The sequence below is a fragment of the Mobula birostris genome, chromosome 12, assembly GCF_030028105.1.
Source record: "Mobula birostris isolate sMobBir1 chromosome 12, sMobBir1.hap1, whole genome shotgun sequence".
NCBI classification, from domain to species: domain Eukaryota; kingdom Metazoa; phylum Chordata; class Chondrichthyes; order Myliobatiformes; family Myliobatidae; genus Mobula; species Mobula birostris.
Window position 1 is genome coordinate 97,357,187 of NC_092381.1, and position 20,545 is coordinate 97,377,731.

The window sequence follows — 20,545 nt, forward strand, 5'->3', positions numbered from 1 at the left end:
GGCACTGACAGAAATATTTCAAATGTCATTAGAAACGGGGATGGTGCTGGAGGATTGGCATATTGCTTATGTGGTTCCATTGTTTAAAAAGGGTTCTAAGAGTAAACCTAGCAATTATCGGCCTGTGAGTTTGACGTCAGTGGTGGGTAAATTGATGGAAAGTATTCTTAGAGATGGTATATATAATTATCTGGATAGACAGGGTCTGATTAGGAACAGTCAACATGGATTTGTGCGTGGAAGGTCATGTCTGACAAATCTTACTGAATTTTTTGATGAGGTTACTAAGAAAGTTGACGAGGGTAGAGCGGTGGATTTTGTCTATATGGACTTCAGTAACGCCTTTGACAAGGTTCCACACGGAAGGTTAGTTAGGAAGGTTCAATCATTAGGCGTTAATATCGAAGTAGTAAAATGGATTCAGCAGTGGCTGGATGGGAGACGCCAGAGAGTAGTGGTGGATAACTGTTTGTCAGATTGGAGGACGGTGTGTAGTGGTGTGCCTCAGGGATCTGTACTGGGTCCAATGTTGTTTGTAATATATATTAATGATCTGGATGATGGGGTGGTAAATTGGATGACTAAGTATGCAGATGATACTAAGATAGGTGGCGTTGTGGATAATGAAGTAGGTTTTCAAAGCTTGCAGAGAGATTTAGGCCAGTTAGAAAAGTGGGCTGAAAGATGGCAGATGGAGTTTAATGCTGAAAAATGTGAGGTGCTACATTTTGGTAGGACTAATCAAAATAGGACATACATGGTAAATGGTAGGGCATTGAAGAATGCTGTAGAACAGAGGGATCTAGGAATAATGGTGCATAATTCCCTGAAGGTGGAATCTCATGTGGATAGGGTGGTGAAGAAAGCTTTTCGTATGCTGGCCTTTATTAATCAAAGCATTGAGTATAGGAGTTGGGATGTAATGTTGAAATTGTATAAGGCATTGGTAAGGCCATATTTGGAGTACTGTGTACAGTTCTGGTCACCGAATTGTAGGAAAGATGTCAATAAAATTGAGAGAGTACAGAGGAGGTTTACTAAAATGTTGCCTGGGTTTCATCTCCTAAGTTACAGAGAAAGGTTGAACAGGTTAGGTCTTTATTCTTTGGAACGTAGAAGGTTGATGGGAGACTTGATAGAGGTGATTAAAATTATGAGGGGGATTGACAGAGTTGACGTGGATAGGCTTTTTCCATTGAGAATGGGGAAGATTCAAAAAAGAGGACATGAGTTGGGAGTTAAAGGGCAAAAGTTTAGGGGTAACATGAGGGGGAACTTCTTTACTCAGAGAATGGTAGCTGTGTGGAACAAGCTTCCAGCAGAAGTGATTGAGGCAGGTTCGATGTTGTCATTTAAAGTTAAATTGGATAGATATATGGACAGGAAGGAAATGGAGGGTTATGGGCTGAGTGCAGGTCGGTGGGACTAGGTGAGAGTAGAGTTCGGCACGGACTAGAAGGGCTGAGATTGCCTGTTTCTGTGCTGTAATTGTCATATGGTTATATGATATGTGATGCGTGCCCCACTGTAACACATCTGAACAGACAGTGTTGGAGATTAAAAGGGAACACAGTGGGCTGTTCCCTGGGTCTGCTTCTCGAGGATGGTCTGAACATCCCATTGGACCAGTGTGATCAACGTAAACCTCGGGAGGATGGGTTCTGGGATGGCAATCAGATTGTTCAAAATCCTGGAAAGGGCATCGGACTTCCAATTCTTCAAACCAGAACAGAAGTAATGATAAATTCAAAATGGTTAAAAAAGAGAGACCAATGACCCTGACGTGAATTTAACCACTTCACCTCTTGAATATAAGCCAGGTTCTCATGGTCTATCCAGACTACAAATGGATGTTTGGTCCCCTCCAGTCAATGACTCCACTCCTCCCAGAGCTAACTTGATCACCAACAGCTCTCTATTCCCCATATCATAATTCCTCTCTGCAGGAGAGAGCCATCAGGAGAAGAAAGTACAGAAATGGGGTTTCTGGTCAGGTGGGGTTCATTGTGAAAGAAACATCTGAAGCACCTACTTCAAAAATGAAGGGCAGCACTTCAGGGAGGACAAGGACAGGAGCTGTTGAAAATGAATGCTTCAATTCCTGGAAAGCTATAGTACCTCGGCGTCTGGGGTCCAACAAAATTGGCCGAAGGTTCTCTTAGAGCAGTAAGGGGTGCAGAGGCAATGGAACTGGAAGTGTGGATGAACGTCCAGTAATAGTGAACCCCACAAAACACCAGAGCTGTTTGACTGTGGAAGATTGTGGCTTAGGTCTTGCTAGGTTCCCCTTAGGAAAATAAACCCGAGGAAGGAGACTGTAGAGATGTGGAACTCAATTTCTCCAGTTTGACAGCTAGTTGATTCTGGAGTAAACATTAAGGAACTCATCGAATATGTTGAATGTGTTCATAGTATGTCTTGGAGAAGCTGAGTATATCATGAAGTATACAAAGTGATTTAGCATCTCTCGGAGAATGTCATTAATAAGGGCCTGGAAGACCAGCTGGGGTATTGACTAAACTGAATGGCATCATGAGATATTTATCATGGCCATTTAAAAGCATCTACTCCACATCCTCCCAAATGCAGACCAGGTTGTATACATTTCGGAGGTCCAGTTTAGTCAAGATGGTTGCTCCTTGCAATAACTTGGATGCCATGGACATCAGTAGCAAGGAGTACCAGCTCTTCACTGATCTTGTCAAGGCCTTGATAAACCATACATGGTCGGAGTCTACCATCCTTTTTCACCGTGAAGAAGAACCAGGTGATGTGGAGGGGTGGATGAAAACAGATGCTAGGGCATCAAGGATATATTCCCCCATGGCCACCCTTTTTGGAGCTGACAGGGAGTAGAGTATTGCTCAGGGTGGACAGGTCCCAAATAGCAACTCAATTGTACAGTCATAGGTGTGATGAAGTGGGAATGTTGTGGTCCTTTTCTTACTAAAAATGTCCAGCGGGTCTTCATACTTGTGCGGAACCCGGGACAGCTTTGGAAAGACAGGAAGTGGCTTGGGAGGGGCAAGAGGCAGCCTGGCAGTGAGAAGACCATCTGTGGAGTGTACCCCATGGACCAGTCAATTTGTGCGCTGTGGAGGACTAACCAGGGATCAATGGGAACTCAGGAGACTGAATAAGGTGAAACTATATAGTCTTGGTATGCTGTTCTATATGCAGACAGATGGGAGCAGTGAGGTGGCAGATCCTCCCAGGGCCTAGAGGTCTTCTGCACAGAGCTCTAGCTTCGCCAGTTGGTTAACATGGGCCAGGCCTAAGCTTAGAAGGAAGAAACTGCCTGCTGCAACAGAATTCACAAAGGCTCTGAGCATGTTTTTGTTAGCCACAGGAGATGGAGGTTGACAGCACAACCCCAGACCTGGGAAGAATGGTGGAACCAGTCACAGATCTCTCTTCCTGGGATGAGTCTGGATGTTTTCTTGACAGATTAGGACATGCAGAATGGAAATGGGCTGGCTCACCACTGTAGAGACAGCACTTTCCCTTCATTCTCCATCCCCCTCAGCTGAAGAAAGTCAGGTTCAGCCCAGTCGTATCAGCTCCTCTACAGGAAGTTGAGGGAAGTTGGAAGGTGTGCATGACTGCACTGAGGACAATGAGGCTGGAGGGGCTTGGAACCTGGCAGCCCTTGAGGACTCACTGCAGTGCCTTCCTCTCCTTTCCTGGAGATAATTGCCAACCTGGATGGAGGTATCAATGAGAGTCTCGAGATCTTTAAATGGGTCTCTGGCTGCCAATTCATCTTTAATTTCACCTGATAACCCATGGTGAAACATGGCTACGAGGGCTATAAAGTGTTCCAACCACTCTCTGCTGCAAGGGTGCAGAACTCAATGGTGCAGTCAGCCGCACTGACAAAGTACCCTTACAAAGTTGGAAAGGTTGGTTGGCCACCTATTGTCCACTGACTGGGTGCTCAAACACCCTCTTCATCTTTCTGGTGAAGAGGGATACATCAGCACAATTTGGAGAGTTCTATTCCCAGATTGTAGCACAAGCGAGAGCTTTGCCAGAGAGGAGAGAGGTGATATATGCCACTTTTCAGCAGTCAGAGGGGAACTTGGTAGGTTGCAACTCGAAAGCCAGAGAACACTGAATAAGAAATCTTCTACAGGTCCCTGGGTTGCCTTCAAATTGCTCAGGTGTTGGAAGGTTTGGAGACTCGGGAGCTGGGGTGGCAGCGAGTTCAGCCGGATGATCTTGATGAGCATCCGCAAGGCTGTTAAGATCTACTTGAGCACACACTCATGTCCACTCACCGTGCTATGACTTCCAGCTGGCCAACACTGATCAGAAAGGCTCATACTCTACTATGTTCATGTTGTGGCTCAGTCTTGCTGTCAGGATGGGTAGTTGCCAGGTTGGGTTTGACCTGGGGTTGTTATGGTGTTATCTTCACCCCAGGGACTATCAGGAGCGGCAGGTGGACCTAAGCGCAGAGAAGACCAGAGACGAGGATGGAATTGAACAAAGCTTTACTTGTGGGTTGGGTCATATAAAGAGCACAGACTAGGACTCAAGAATCACCACACAAAAGGCAGGTATACACAATGTTGAGGAAAGACAAACAAACCAGGTGGAACTTAAATAGACAAACAAAGCAACGGACAGGTATACAGATAACTTAAACAAGATGCAGGAGAAAATAATCATCTAATGATCAGGGGAGGAGAGGCATTGGAGCCTAGAGGACACTGGCACCCACAGGTGGCCAGACCAAGGCATGACAGAATCCCATGGGCTTCTGTATAGATTAAGAAAAAAACTACAACAAAGGACAAAATCAATCCTTTGAAGATCAGCATGGTAATCCATGCATTGCTCTGAAAGAGATGGGGGAGATTCCTAAATGTTTTTTTTTGCATCTGTATTTACATAGGAGACAGACACAGAGTCTATAGAAGTGAGAAATTACAGGTGCCCTAGCTGAAGTATTTACAACATCCTTAGCCACAGATGGGGTGCTGGAGGATTAGAGCAAAACTAATGTGATTCCATTGTATAAGAAAGCCTCTGAGAATAAGTTGGGAAACCATAGAGCAGTCAGCCTGACATCTGTAGGGGATAAGTTTTTGGAAGGTATTCTAATGGAGTGGAGGCAGAATTTATTTAGGATGAATTGTACAAAAGGGACAGGTTGCATCTTAACAGGTGGGGGACCGGCATTCTGGCAGGCAGGTTTGCCACTGCTACACGGTTGTGTTTATACTAAGTAGTGGGGGGAAGGGGACGAACTGGAAATATAAGAATGGAGTTAAAGGGAAAGAGAGAATAAGGAAAGTTAAGAAAAACAACAGAATTAGTGGGGCAGAAAGCTCAGGAAAGGATTGGCAAGTATGGCCAAGTGCAATAGGAATCGATGTGAAAGGTGAGGGGAGTAATGGATTAAAAGTATTATATAGGAATGCACAAAGTATAAGAAATAAAGTGGATGAGCTTGAGGCTCAGTTGGAAATTGGCAAGTATGATGTTGTAGGAATAACAGAGACATGGCTGCAAGAGGACCAGGGTTGGGAAATGAATATTCAAGAGAATACGTCCTATTGAAAGCACAGGCAGGTGGGCAGAGGAGGTGGGGTGGCTGTATTGGTGAGGAATGAAATTCAGTCCCTTGCGAGGGGCGACATAGAATCAGGAGATGTAGAGTCAATATGGATAGAACTAAGGGTAGAAAGACCCTAATGGGAGTTATCTACAGGCCCCCAAACAGTAGCCTGGATGTAGGGTGCAAGTTGAATCAAGAGTTAAAATTGGCATGTCGCAAAGGTAATGCTACGGTTATTATGGGGGATTTTAACATGCAGGTAGACTGGGAAAATCAGGTTGGTACTGGACTCAAAGAAAGGGAGTTTGTGGAGTGCCTCCGAGATGGATTCTTAGAGCAACTTGTACTGGAGCCTGCCAGGGAGAAGGCAATTCTGGATTTAGTGTTGTGTAATGAACCGGATTTGATAAGGGAACTCGAGGTAAAGGCGCCATTAGGAGGTAGTGACCATAATATGGTAAATTTTAAACTACAATTTGAGAGAGAGGAGGGAAAATCGGAAGTGTCAATATAGCAGTTGAACAAAGAGGACTATGGAGCCATGAGGGAGGAGCTGGCCAAAGTTGACTGGAAAGATACCCTAACAGGGATGACAGTGGAACAACAATGGCAGGTATTTCTGGGAATAATACAGAAGTTGCAGGATCAGTTCATTCCAAAGAGGAAGAAAGATTCTAAGGGGAGTAAGGGGCGACCGTGGATGACAAGGGAAGTCAAGGATAGTATAAAAATAAAAGAGAAGTATAACCTAGCAAAGATGAGCAGGAAGCCAGAGGATTGGGAGACTTTTAAAGAGCAACAGAGGATAACTAAAAAGGCAATAGGGGGAGAAAAGATGAGATACGAAGGCAAGCTAGCCAAGAATAGTAAAGGAGGATAGTAAAAACTTCTTTAGGTATGTGAAGACGAAAAAATTAGTTAAGACCAAAGTTGGGCCCTTGAAGAGAGAAACGGGTGAATTTATTATGGGGAACAAGGAAATGGCAGACGAGTTGAACAGGTACTTCGGATCTGTCTTCACTAGGGAAGAAACAAACAATCTCCCAGATGTAATAGTGGCCAGAGGACCTAGGGTAACGGAGGAACTGAAGGAGATTCACATTAGACAGAAAATGGTGTTGGATAGACTGATGGGACTGAAGGCTGATAAATCCCCAGGGCCTGATTGCCTACACCCCAGGGTACTTAAGGAGGTAGCTCTAGAAATCATGGACGCATTGGTAATTATTTTCCATTGTTCTATAGATTCAGGATCAGTTCCTGAGGACTGGAAGGTAGCTAATGTTATCCCACTTTTTAAGAAAGGAAGGAGAGAGAAAACAGGGAATTATAGACCAGTTAGCCTGATATCAGTGGTGGGGAAGATGCTGGAATCAATTATATAGGATGAAATAGCGGCACATTTGGATAACAGTAACAGGATCAGTCCGAGTCTGCATGGATATACGAAGGGGAAATCATGCTTGACTAATCTTCTGGAATTTTTTGAGGATGTAACTATGAAAATGGACAAGGGAGAGCCAGTGGATGTAGTGTACCTAGACTTTCAGAAAGCCTTTGATAAGGTCTCACATAGGAGATTAGTGGGCAAAATTAGAGCACATGGTATTGGGGGTAGGGTACTGACATGGATAGAAAATTGGTTGGCAGACAGGAAACAAAGAGTAGGGATTAGTGGGTCCTTTTCAGAATGGCAGGCAGTGACTAGTGGGGTACCAGGAGCTCGGTGCTGGGACCGGAGGTACTTACAATATACATTAATGATTTAGATGAAGGGATTAAAAGTAACATTAGCAAATTTGCAGATGACACAAAGCTGGGCGGCAGTGTGAAATGTGCGGAGGATGTTGAGATAATGCAGGATGACTTGGACAGGTTGGGTGAGTGGGCAGATGCATGGCAGATGCAGTTTAATGTGGATAAATGTGAGGTTACCCACTTTGGTGGCAAGAACAGGAAAGCAGATTACTATTTGAATGGTGTCAAGTTAGGGAAAGGGGAAGTACAACGAGATCTTGGTGTCCTTGTTCATCAGTCACTGAAAGTAAGCATGCAGGTACAGCAGACAGTGAAGAAAGCTAATGGCATGTTGGCCTTCATAACAAGGGGAGTTGAGTATAGGAGCAAAGAAGTCCTTCTGCAGTTGCACAGGGCCTTCAGGAGACCACACCTGGAGTATTGTGTACAGTTTTGGTCTCCAAATTTGAGGAAAGACATTCTTGCTATTGAGGGAGTGCAGTGGAGGTTCACGAAGTTAATTCCCGGGATGGCAGGACTGTCATATGTTGAAAGATTGGAGTGACTGAGCTTGTATACACTGGAATTTCGAAGGATGCAAGGGGATCTGATTGAAACAAGTAAGACTATTAAGGGATTGGACACGTAGGAAACATGTTCCCGATGTTGGGGAGTCCAGAACCAGAGGCCACAATTTGAGAATAAGGGGTAGGCTATTTAGAACGGAGTTGAGGAAAAACCTTTTCACCCAGAGAGTTGTGGATCTGTGGAATGCTCTGCCTCAGAAGGCAGTGGAGGCCAATTCTCTGGATGCTTTCAAAAAAGAGTTAGATAGAGCTCTTAATGATAGCGGAGTCAAGGGATATGGGGAGTAGGCAGGAACGGGGTACTGATTGTGGATGATCAGCCATGATCACAGTGAATGGCGGTGCTGGCTCGAAGGGCCGAATGGCCTACTCCTGCACCTATTGTCTATTGTCTATTGTTTATCTATCCCACAATGTGAGAGAATAAAAAGCTTTGTGTTTATGACTCAGTCACAATGTATGGACATGTGAATTTAAAAGTCTAAAGGCTTGTAGAAAGAAGCTGTCTCATAGTCTGTTGGTCCTGGCTTTAATGCTGTGGTACCGTTTGCCAGATGGAATCAGCTGAAACAGTTTATGGTTGGGTGACTGGTGACCCCAATGATCATCCAGGGCTTCTTTCTGCACCTGCAGCTGTAAATGTCCTCAATGGAGGGAAGTTCATGTCTACAGATGCACTGGGCTGTCCAGATGTGTAGCAGTGCCCAGCAATCAAGGTTGGTGCAGTTCCTGTACCAGGTGGTGATACAGCCAGTCAGTATGCTCTTAGTGGTGCCTCTGTAGAATGTCTTGAGGATTTGAGGGCCCATGCCAAACTTCTTCAGTCGCCTGAGGTGGAAGAGATGCTGTTATGTTTTTTTTTGCCCTAAAGCCAGTGTGTAGAGTCCAGGTGAGATCTTCGGTGATGTGTATACAGAGGAACTTGAAATTACTCACCCTCTCAACTGCAGTCTCATTGATGTTGATTGGAGTGAGCCTGTCTCCATTCCTCCTGTCATCCACGATCAGCTCTTCTGTTTTTTGAATTGAGGAAGAGGTTGTTATCTTGGCCCCACTGTGTCAGGGTGTCAACCTCTCCTCTGTAGGCTCTCTCATTACCACAAGAAATAAAGCTGATCAAAGTCGTGTCATTTGTGAACGTGATCAGCAGTTTGGAGCTGTGTGTGGCAGTACAGTCGTAAGTGTAAAGGGAGTAGAGGAGGGGACCCAGAACACAACCCTGAGGGGCACCTGTGTTGAGGGTCAGAGGGGTAGGGGTGAAGGAGCCTATCCTGACCACCTGTCGGTGATCCAATAGGAAGTCTAGGATCCAGCTGCACAAGGTGGGGTGTAGACTGGTGTCTCTGAAATTCCTGTCAAGTCTGGAGGGAATTATGGTGTTGAATGCTGAACTGTAGTCCAGGAACACCATTCTACCATATGCATCCCTCTTCTCCAAGTGAGTGAGGACAATATGTAGTGCTATGACTATGGCATTATTGGTAGACCAGTTCTGTTGGCAGGCAAATTGTAAGGGGTCCAGTGTGGGTAGTAGCATGCTGCAGATTTAGTCTTTAACTAGCCTCTCAAAGCATTTGCTTATAATTGAGGTGAGTGCAATAGGGCGCCAATCGTTCAGGGATGCTACCTTGGTTTTCTTAGGTACAAGGACGATGATAGATAATTTGAAACAGGAGGGCACAACACACTGGGAGAGGGAGAGATTAAAAATATCTGTGAACACACCAGCCAGCTGTTCAGCACACACTTTGAGGACGTACCCTGGAATGCCGTCTGGCCCTGCTGCCTTGCGGCCGTTGACATGTGGGAAAGTTCTATGTAGCTCACCTTCGGAGATGACCAAGGTACAAGTCTCGTCAGTGGCTATCCTTGGGGGTTCAGGCTTATCAACCTCGAATGAAGGGTAAAAAAACACTTAGCTCATCCAGGACTGAGGTGACACTGCTGTGTTTCCTCTTGAAGTCCGTGCTGGTGTGCCGTCCTTGCCATGCGCAGCGTGTGTAATTGTTGCAGAGTTGTTACTGGATTTTGTCCCTGTGTTGCTGTTTTGCCTCCTTGATGGCTCTTCATAAATCATGAGGCATCTGTTGAGTTCCTGTTAGTCTCAAGAGGTGATGGCTTTATCCCTTACGCTGAGAGTAACACACACTGAACTATTTACCCAAGGCTTCTGGTTTGGGTAGACCTGAACTAATTTTTGAAGAACCATGTCTTCAATGCACTTCCAAATGAAGCTTGTAACCACTTCCATGTATTTGGAGATGTTCTCAGCGCAAAATATCTCCCAGGTGACGCTATCAAAGCAGTCTTGTAATGCTGAGTCTGATTGGTTGGACCAGCAGTGGATGGTTTTCACTATGACTGCTTCCTGCTTCAGTTTCTGCCTGTAGGCGGGCAGGAGCAAGATGGAGAAATGATCAGACTTTCCAAAAAGAGGGCAGAGAAGTGGTTTGTAGGCATTGCAGAAGGAAGAGTAGCAGTGGTTGGGTATGCTTCCTCCCCACGTACTCAACTCGATGTATTGGCAGAACTTTGGGTAAGCTCTAGTCAGTGACACTTGGTTAAGGTCTCCAGCGATGATGAAAGCAGCCTCTGGGGGAGTGGTTTCATGGATGATGATGGTTTTGTAAAGCACATTGAGAGCCAGGTTGGTATTGGACTGTGATGGAATGTACATAGCTGTAATAAAAACTGATGTGAATTCTCTAGGCAGTCAGAAAGGTCGACATAGCAGCACAAGGTACTCCAGACCTGGGGTGCAAAAAGATTCGAGGGTATGCATGCTACCTGTGTCACACCAAGCATTGTTCCCCATGAAACATACTCCCCCACTTTTACTTTTCCCAGACAGGTCTTTAGACCTGTCTGCTCCAAACACAGAGAACCCGATGGGTTCAATGGCTTGGTCCGGTATCTCCTCCAACAGCCAGGTTACAGTAAATCATAAAATGCTACAGTGCTCTGTTTCCCATTGGTAGGATATTCTGGCTCTCAGCTCACACAGCTTGTTGTCCAGGAACTGTACTTTGGCCAGGAGTATGCAAGAGAGCGGTGGCCGATTTGCATGCCGTCTTAACCTAACCTAGACGCTGGCCGTTCCTCCTCACCTCCATCGCCACTTCCTCGGCAATGCCAGTGTGGTGAATGAACCTCCTGTGGGTCCTGGGAGCAAGAGGACCCAGTGGTAGAAAGGTGGCATATTAAGACTGATTGCCGTCTTTCGGATGTTCAAGAATCAATCGATCATATCTAATGTGACTTCCAGCTTCTTGTAAGAGAAGTTCAGAAAGAAGTAGAGAGATAAGCAGAAAATGACAATGCCAATTTGGAGTACACAACACGGCTGCTGTACATGGCGTCATCTTGGCTTGATGAAGGAAAAAAAATGGTATTAGTATTTGGGACTTTTTGGGGATAGTCAGCATTCCTTTGTGCATGGCAGGTCATGTCCAACTAATCATATAGAGTTTTTCTATAGAGTGGACTTTAGCAAAGCCTTTTACAAGGTCCCACATGGGAGGTTGGTCAAGAAAGTTCGTAATCTTGGCATTCATGTTGAGGTATTAAATTGAATTAGACATTTGCTTCATTGGAGAAGCTAGAAATTGGTAGTAGATGTTTGCTTCTCCGACTAGCAGTCTGTGACTAGTGGTGTGCTGTAGGGATCAGTGCTGGGTTCATTGGTGTTAGTCATCTGCTGTATATCAAGAATCTGGATGATAATGTGGTAAACTGGATCAGCTGGATGTGGTAAACTTGTCACATGGCCAAGTGGATGTGGTAAACTTGTCGCGTGGCCAAGTGGTTAAGGCATTCGTCTAGTGATCTGAAGGTCACTAGTTCGAGCCTGGGCTGAGGCAGCATGTTGTACCCTTGAGCAAGGCACTTAATCACACATTGCTCTGCGACGACACCGGTGCCAAGCTGTATGGGTCCTAATGCCCTTCCCTTGGACAACATCTGTGACGTGGAGAGGGGAGACTTGCAGCATGGGCAACTTGCATCCTGGAAACCTTCCAAGGCACAAATCCATGATCTCACGAGACTAACGGATGCCTATAAAAAAAACTGGATCAGCAAATTGTGGAAGACACCAAGATTGGGAGCATAGTGGATTGCGAGGAAGACTATTAAAGCTTGAAGTAGGACCTAGACCAGCTGAAAAAATGGGCTGTAAAATGGCAAATCGAATTTAATACAGACAAGTGTGAAGTGCTGTACTTTGGGAGGACCAACCGGGGTAGCTCTTACACAGTGAATGACAGGACACTGAGGAGTATGGTAGAGCAGAGGGACCTCAGAATACAGATCCATAATTCCATGAAAGTGGTGTAACATGATAGGGTCATAACAAAAGCTTTTGGCACATTGACTTTCGTAAATGAATGTACTGAGTGCAGGAGTTGGGATGTTATGTTGAAATTATATAAGACATGGTAACAATTATATAATTTTTACTCCAAATTGTAATTTGGTTGATTGTGTGCAGTTATTGGTCATATACCTACAGGAAAGATACAAATAAGATTGAAAGAATACTGAGAAATTTTATAAGGATGTTGCTGGGACTTGAGCAACTGAGTTATAAGTTTGAATAGGTTTGGACTTCATTACCTAGAGTGTAGAAGATTGAGGAGAGATTTGATAGAGATATACAAAATTATGAGGAGTATAAATAGGGTAAATGCAAGGAGGCTATTTCAATAGAGGTTATGGGTAAAACATGAAAGGTGAAACACTTAAGGGAAACATGAGGGGGAGCTTTTTCACTCAGAGATTGGTGGGGGTGTGGAATGTGCTGCCAATGCACGTGATGGAAGCCTTTCGATTTCAACATTTATGAGATACTTGGATAGGTATATAGATGGGAGGGGTATGGAGGGCTATGGTCCGGTTGCAGGTTGATGGGACTAGGCAGATTAATGGCTCAGCATGGACTAGATGGGCTGAAGGGCCCGATTCTGTGCTGCAGTGTTCTATGACTCTATGACTTAGGCACAGTTGTTTCCATACCAGGACTGGTGCATAGACCTCTGGTTTATCCTGTAGTCAGTAATTAATTCTTTGGTTTTGCTGACATTGAGTGAGAGGTTGTTCTGGCACCATTCAGCCAAATTTTCAATCTCCCTCCTATACACCAATTTGTCACCACCACTTATTCGGCCAACAACAATGATGTTGTCAACAAACTTATATATGACATTGGATCTGTACCTAGTGATAAGCATAAAAATACGTAAAACGGGGGCTAAGCACATTGCGTTGTAATGCACCTGTGTTGATGGTGGTTGTAGAAGAGATCTTGTTGCCAATCTGTACTCACTGGGGACTGCAATTGAGGAAATGAATTGGAGCTTATTGATTAGTTTCAAAAAGATGGTAGTATTGAATACTGAGCTGTGGTTAATGAAGAGCATCCTAATGTATGCATCTTTACTGTACAGATGTTCCAAAGTTGAGTGGTGAGCCAATAAAATGGCATCTGCTGTTGACATGTTGTGATGGTAGGTGTTCGGACTGGTACTTGGAGAGGAATGCCATTGAGGGATAGGAGCCTTATGTGAGAGAATGGGATTAGCATCGGCATGTATCACAATAGTCAGTAATGAGGAAGATCGAAAAGGCCTATTTCTGTGCTGTACAATTCTATGAGAAGTTGTTCAAGGTGAAGTTCAGCAAGGTTAATGAGCATACTAGTGGAGAGGAACTGGTTGGATCTCTGCTTAAGGATGAAGTGGAGAGCCCTCAGCCACTCCCTTTGTGGGATAAATGTGGTGGGAGGGCAAAGGGACTGTGGGGTGACACTGGGGTGGAGGGGTGCGTGTGGGACTTTAGGGACTGAGTTGCATCATGTATTGTATTATCATCTTGTGCGTACACAGGATTTCCCATAGGTGCGAGGGGTTGTGATGATGTATTGGGGAGGTGGGTGTGGAAGCTCTTATCCTGCAGTTGATCTGTCTCCAGCACTGGGACACCCATCAATCCCCTAAATCACCGCCGATGGTATCAACATTGTGGCCGGACACCTATTTACCCTATACCCATGTCTCTGCCCAGCCCCAGCTCCAGCCAAGAAAACCAATACAGATGCTGCAAATATGACAAAAAGAGAACATATAGGAGAACTCCAGCAGATCAAGGAAACAGTGCTCTGCACTTAACATTTATCAATGAACATATATTTTCCCAAATGTTTGACTGCAATGATATGGGTGATTCTATATCATTGAAAAACAGTCAGGAGCTCACTGTACATGGTTTACAGTGATTCCTCTTTCAGTTCTTCTCTGTCTTCTTTACAGCAGAGAATAAGAATACTCAACTGTCAGGATGAGATTCCTCCTCCAATTAATACCTTCCAAAACAGATTAACAGTCCGTTCCCCTCAAAGCCATTTATGGGATCATGCCATGCAAAAAATGGTCATCACCTGACAGATGTGGCAAACAACTTCCCTTACAGTAATGCTAGAGACATGGAACACTTTGAGGTATTTCTGTGGGATGTCTTGAGACAAGCCTGTGCACATTTAATTGAATGCATCGTCAAAAAATATTTGGTAAATCTCTTTTCATCTTCTCCCAAGCACTTGATACACTGAAGTGAATCTTAGTGAAATACTCCTCTCAGTAATCTGTAGGTGTCATCACTGTGATGAGAACTTCAAACTAAAATACTCTACCCTTTCTTCCTCAGATCAAATTTTAAATAGGATGCTTACATTGAATTTAACATGAACCTCTGTTAGTTTCTTTCAGTTTAGTGTCTCGGTTAATGCGATATGTAAACACAGCTCTCTAAGGACCTTGGGGCACTTCTCTACATATGTGGTTCCACATTTTCTGTTTTCATCAGCCCTTCCTCTCTCAGAGTGAAGCAGAGACTCTCACCAGCCAGGTGAGCAATAGATAAACCAAGGTGCAACACACAAGATACTGGGGTACCTCAGTGGATCAGGTAGCATCTGTGGAAGGAAATGTAATATCAACATTTAAAAGCGATAGCCTTAGATCTTCACCCAAAACATCAACTGTCCATTTCCTCCTTCATCTTGATCCTTGCTTCAGATTCCAGTGCCTGCAGTCACCAGAGGGAAATAAACAGTCAATATTTCAGGCCAGGAATTGAATTGAACTGACTTTATTTATTTCTTTCATCCTTCACATACATGAGAAGTAAAAATCTTTATGTTACATCTCCGTCTGAACGTGCAATGTGCAATTATAGAACATAGAACATAGCACAGTACAGTACAGGCCCTTTGGCCCACAATGTTGTGCTGACCCTTAAACCCTGCCTCCCATAATAACCCCCCACCTTAAATTCCTCCTTGTACCTTGTCTAGTAGTCTCTTAAATTTCACTAGTGTATCTACCTCCACCACTGACTCAGGCAGTTCATTCAACGCAGCAAATACTCTCTGAGTAAAAAACCTTACTCTAATATCCCCCTTGAACTTCCCACCCCTTACCTTAAAGCCATGTCCTCTTGTATCGAGCAGTGGTGCCCTAGGGAAGAGGCGCTGTCTGTCCACTCTATCTATTCCTCTTAATATCTTGTACACCTCTATCATGTCTCCTCTCATCCTCCTTCGCTCCAAAGAGTAAAGTCCTAGCTCCTTTAATCTCTGATCATAATGCATACTCTCTAAACCAGGCAGCACCTGGTAAATCTCCTCTGTACCCTTTCCAATGCTTTCACATCCTTCCTATAGTGAGGCGACCAGAACTGGACACAGTACTCCAATTGTGGCTGAACCAGGGTCTTACAGAGCTGCATCAATACCTCGCAACTCTTAAACTCTATCCCTCGACTTATGAAAGCTAACACCCCATAAGCTTTCTTAACTACCCTATCCACCTGTGAGGCAACTTTCAGGGATCTATAGACGTGTACCCCCAGATCCCTCTGCTCCTCCACACTACCAAGTATTCTGCCATTTACTTTGTACTCTGCCTTGGAGTTGCCCTTCCAAAGTGTACCACCTCGCACTTCTCTGGGTTGAACTCTATCTGCCACTTCTCAGCCCACTTCTGCATCCTATCAATGTCTCTCTGCAATCTTAGACAATCCTCTATATTATTATAGTCATAGTCATACTTTATTGATCCCGGGGGAAATGGTTTTCGTTACAGTTGCACCATAAATAATAAATAGTAATAGAACCATAAATAGTTAAATAGTAATATGTAAATTATGCCAGTAAATTATAAAATAAGTCCAGGACCAGCCTATTGGCTCAGGGTGTCTGACCCTCCAAGGGAGGAGTTGTAGAGTTTGATGGCCACAGGCAGGAATGACTTCCTATGACGATCTGTGCTGCATCTCGGAGGAACGAGTCTCTGGCTGAATGTACTCCTGTGCCCAACCAGTACATTATGTAGTGGATGGGAGACGTTGTCCAAGATGGCATGCAACTTGGTCAGCATCCTCTTTTCAGACACCACCGTGAGAGAGTCCAGTTCCATTCCCACAACATCACTGGCCTTACGAATGAGTTTGTTGATTCTGTTGGTGTCTGCTACCCTCAGCCTGCTGCCCCAGCGCACAACAGCAAACATGATAGCACTGGCCACCACAGACTCGTAGAACATCCTCAGCATCGTCCGGCAGATGCTAAAGGACCTCAGTCTCCTCAGGAAATAGAGACGGCTCTAACCCTTCTTGTAGACAGCCTCAGTGTTCTTAGACCAGTCCAGTTTATTGTCAATTCGTATCCCCAGGTATTTTTAATCCAGAACACCACCAACCTTTGTGTCGTCTGCAAACTTGCCAACCCACCCTTCTACTCTTCTAACGAGGGAGGAGAAGGTAGCGGTGTGACGCAGCGCGCATGGCCGTTCTGAATGAATATCGTATGTGTTAACTAGGGGACCATGCACTATCTGGATTTGATGGAGACAGTGTGCACGGAAGAACACCTGAAGAAACTTCTGAAATGCCTGCTTCGCTGCGGCTGCTACTGTGCGATCAAAAATCTCCGGAGGGGGAGGCCCAAATCCTTGGCTTTGCCTATTGCCTGTTGCTGGGGCTGGGGTCCAAGCACTCAGCAGAGATGGTGCTCGGTGCTCGGTGTCGGAGAGCTGGTCGGAGGCTCGGAGTTTTCGGACGGACTCGGAGTTGGACTGTGGTCGGATGCTTCCAGCATGCTGCATTGGCAAGTTTGCGGCACTGGAGGTTTACTGTCTGCATGAGATGATGGGACTTTCGAGAGACTTTGAGACTTTTACAGTGCCATGTTCTGTTCTTATCAAATTACGGTATTGCTTTGCATTGTTGTAACTATATTTTATAATTATGTGGTTTTTGTTAGTTTTTAAGTCGGTTTGTCATGTATTTTTGTGATATCATTCTGGAAAAACATTGTATCATTTCTTAATGCATGCATTACTAAATGACAATAAAAGAGGACTGCATGTCCTCATAATCTACCCACACATCTAGGTCGTTAGTAAAAATCATGAAGAGTAGAGGTCCCAGAACTGATCCTTGTGGGACACCACTAGTCACAACCCTCCAATCTGAATGTACTCCCTCCACCACAACCCTCTGCTTTCTGCAGGCAAGCCAATTCTGAGTCCACCTGGCCAAACTTCCCTGGATCCCATCTGACTTTCTGAATAAGCCTACCGTATGGAACCTTATTAAATGCCTTACTAAAATCCATGTAGATCACATCCACCACACTACCCTCATCTATATGCCTGCTCACCTCCTCAAAGAACTCTATCAGGCTTGTTAGACATGATCTGCCCTTCACAAAGCCATGCTGACTGTCCCTGATCAGACCATGACTCTCTAAATGCCCATAGATCCGATCTCAGAATCTTTTTCAACAGCTTTCCCACCACAGATGTAAGACTCACTGGTCTATAATTACCTGGACTATCCTATCCCTATCCCTATCCTCTTTTTTGAGCAAGGGGACAACATTTACCTCCCTCCAATCCTCCGGTACCATTCCCATGGACAACGAGGGCATAAAGATCCTAGCCAGAGGCTCAGCAATCTCTTCCCTTGCTTCGTGGAGCAGCCTGGGGAATATTCTGTCAGGCCCCGGGGACTGATCTGTCCTAATGTATTTTAACAACTTCAACACCTCCTCTTCCTTAATATCAACATGCTCCAGAACATCAACCTCACTCATATTGTCCTCACCGTCATCAAGTTCCCTCTCATTGGTGAATAATGAAGAGAAGTATTCATTGAGAACCTTGCTCACTTCCAAAGCCTCCAGGCACACCTTCCCACCTTTATCTCTAATCGGTCCTACCTTCACTCCTGTCGTCATTTTGTTCTTCACCTAATTGAAGAATGCCTTAGGGTTTTCCTTTACCCTACTCGCCAAGGCCTTCTCATGCCCCCTTCTTGCTCTCCTCAGTCCCTTCGTAAGATCCTTTCTTGCTACCCTATATTCCTCAATAGACCCATCTGATCCTTGCTTCCTAAGCCTCATGTATGCAGCCTTCTTCCACCTGACTAGATTTTCCAGCTCACTTGTCATCCATGGTTCCTTCACCTTACCATTCTTTATCTTCCTCACTGGGACAAATTTATCCCTAACATCCTGCAAGGGATCTCTAAACATCGAACACATGTCCATAGTACATTTCCCTGCAAAAGCATCATTCCAATTCATATCCGCAAGTTCTAGCCTTATAGCTTCATAATTTGCCTTTCCCCAATTAAAAATTTTCCTGTCCTCTCTGATTCTATCCTTTTCCATGATAATGCTAAGGGTCAGGGAGCAGTGGTTATAGTAACTTATAATAATCTATAATAAATAGAACAGACAATGTAACATAGAAATATACTCAGATCGGCGTGTTAATCAGTCTGATGGCCTGGTGGAACAAGCTCTCCCGAAGCCTGTTGGTCCTGGCTTTTATGCTGCGATACCATTTCCCAGATGGTAGCAGCTGGAATACATTGTGGTTGGGGTGACTCGGGTCCCCAATGATCCTACGGGTCCTTTTTTTCACACCTGTCTTTATAAATGTCCTGAATCATGGGAAGTTCACAACTACAGATGCACTGGGCTGTCTGCACCACTCTCTGCAGAGTCCTATGATTAAGGGGGGTACAGTTCCCATACCAGGCAGTGATACAGCCAGTCAGGATGCTCTCAATTGTGCCCCTGTAGCAAGTTCATAGGATTTGGGGGCCCATACCAAACTTCCTCAACCAACTGAGGTGAAAGAGGCGCTGTTAAGCCTTTTTCACCACACAGCTGGTGTACACAGACCACTTGAGGTTCTCGGTGATGTGGATGCCGAGGAATTTGAAGTTGTTTACCCTCTCAACCCCAGATCCATTGATGTCAATAGGGATTAGCCCATCTCCATCCTCCTGTAATCCACAACCAGCTCCTTTGTTTTTGCAATATTGAAGGAGAGGTTGTTTTCTTGACACCACTGTGTCAGAGAGTTGACTTCTTCCCTGTAGGCTACCTTATATTGTTTGAGATTAGGCCAGTCAATGTGGTGTTGTTGGCAAATTTAATTAGCTGATTAGAGCTGTGGGTGGTGACACAGTCATCGGTGTACAAGGAGTAAAGGAGGGGACAGTACACAACCCTAAGGGGCTCCTGAGACCCGATGAAGAGTTCTGGTGAAGGGTCTTGGCCCGAAACCTTTTTCTCTCCATAAATGTTGCCTGACCTGCTGAGTTCCTCCAGAATTTTGTGTGGGTTGCTCAAGATTTTCAGCATCTGCAGAATCTCTTGAGCTTGCGGTCCTTTTTGTCTCCAGATAAATCAATGTGTACTGATGATAAAGGGCAGAAGCTGAGCTCGGGGCAGAGGGATGCGATGGTGCTGGGTTAAAGTTGTGTAAAGATGGGTGTACATTGAATCATTGGGCCCCTAATGGGATGAGCATTTGCAGAAAGCTCCCTCCTGTTGAGGACACTCTCCAAGGAGTTCAGTAAGCCTGTGGTCAGGCATGGAATGAGAGTCTGGGCAGGTGTGCTTTGTGTGGGGTTGGAGGAGTTGGCCTTGTGTTTCAGTGCTTCCTTCCCCTGTGTATGCACATGTACAGGCAGCATTGGGTATCAACGGGAACCCTAAGTGGTTCATTGGTTCAATGTTTCTATTTTACCTCACAGAATGTATACTGTATACTACCTGAAATTCTTACTCTTCAGAGACATCCACAAAAACAGATAAGAACCCCAAAGAATGAATGACAGAAAAGCATTAGAAACACAAAGCACCCCTCCCCCTCCCATATGCAGACAGCACCAATGAATCAACTCTCCCCCCTCCCTCTTCCCCACTTATTTCAGCAGAAAGCATCAGCACCCACCACCCACCAAGCAAGCAATAGCAAAGCCCCCAAAGAGAGACCGTGACCTGTAGTACAACAAAAACTATTGTTCACTCAATAATTCGACAAGCCACAGGCTCTCTCTCTCTCTCACGAACAAGGGACAGATAGGTGTTGTCCTTTCACAGTGAGAGGGGAGACCTACACTTTTATTCTGAGTTCCCCAACTTGAGAATCGGCAGCAAACTCTCCCCCACCATTGGTGGAATTTATTCTTCCCATTGCCCTCCCTCTCAGAGCACTATTTTGACCTATACCCTGGGTTCACAGTCTACCCTCCTATAGCAGTTGACAAGCTCTATGGGGTAGGCATCTGGTGATGGTGG

At 45.0% G+C, this 20,545-nt stretch overlaps 1 protein-coding gene across 3 annotated transcripts in view; it reads right to left on the reverse strand.

Moving 5' to 3' along the window:
• Nucleotides 1-20,545, reverse strand: part of LOC140206135 (pre-B-cell leukemia transcription factor 1-like) — a 607,496-nt gene that overhangs the window by 117,820 nt on the left and 469,131 nt on the right. The window lies entirely within an intron of this gene.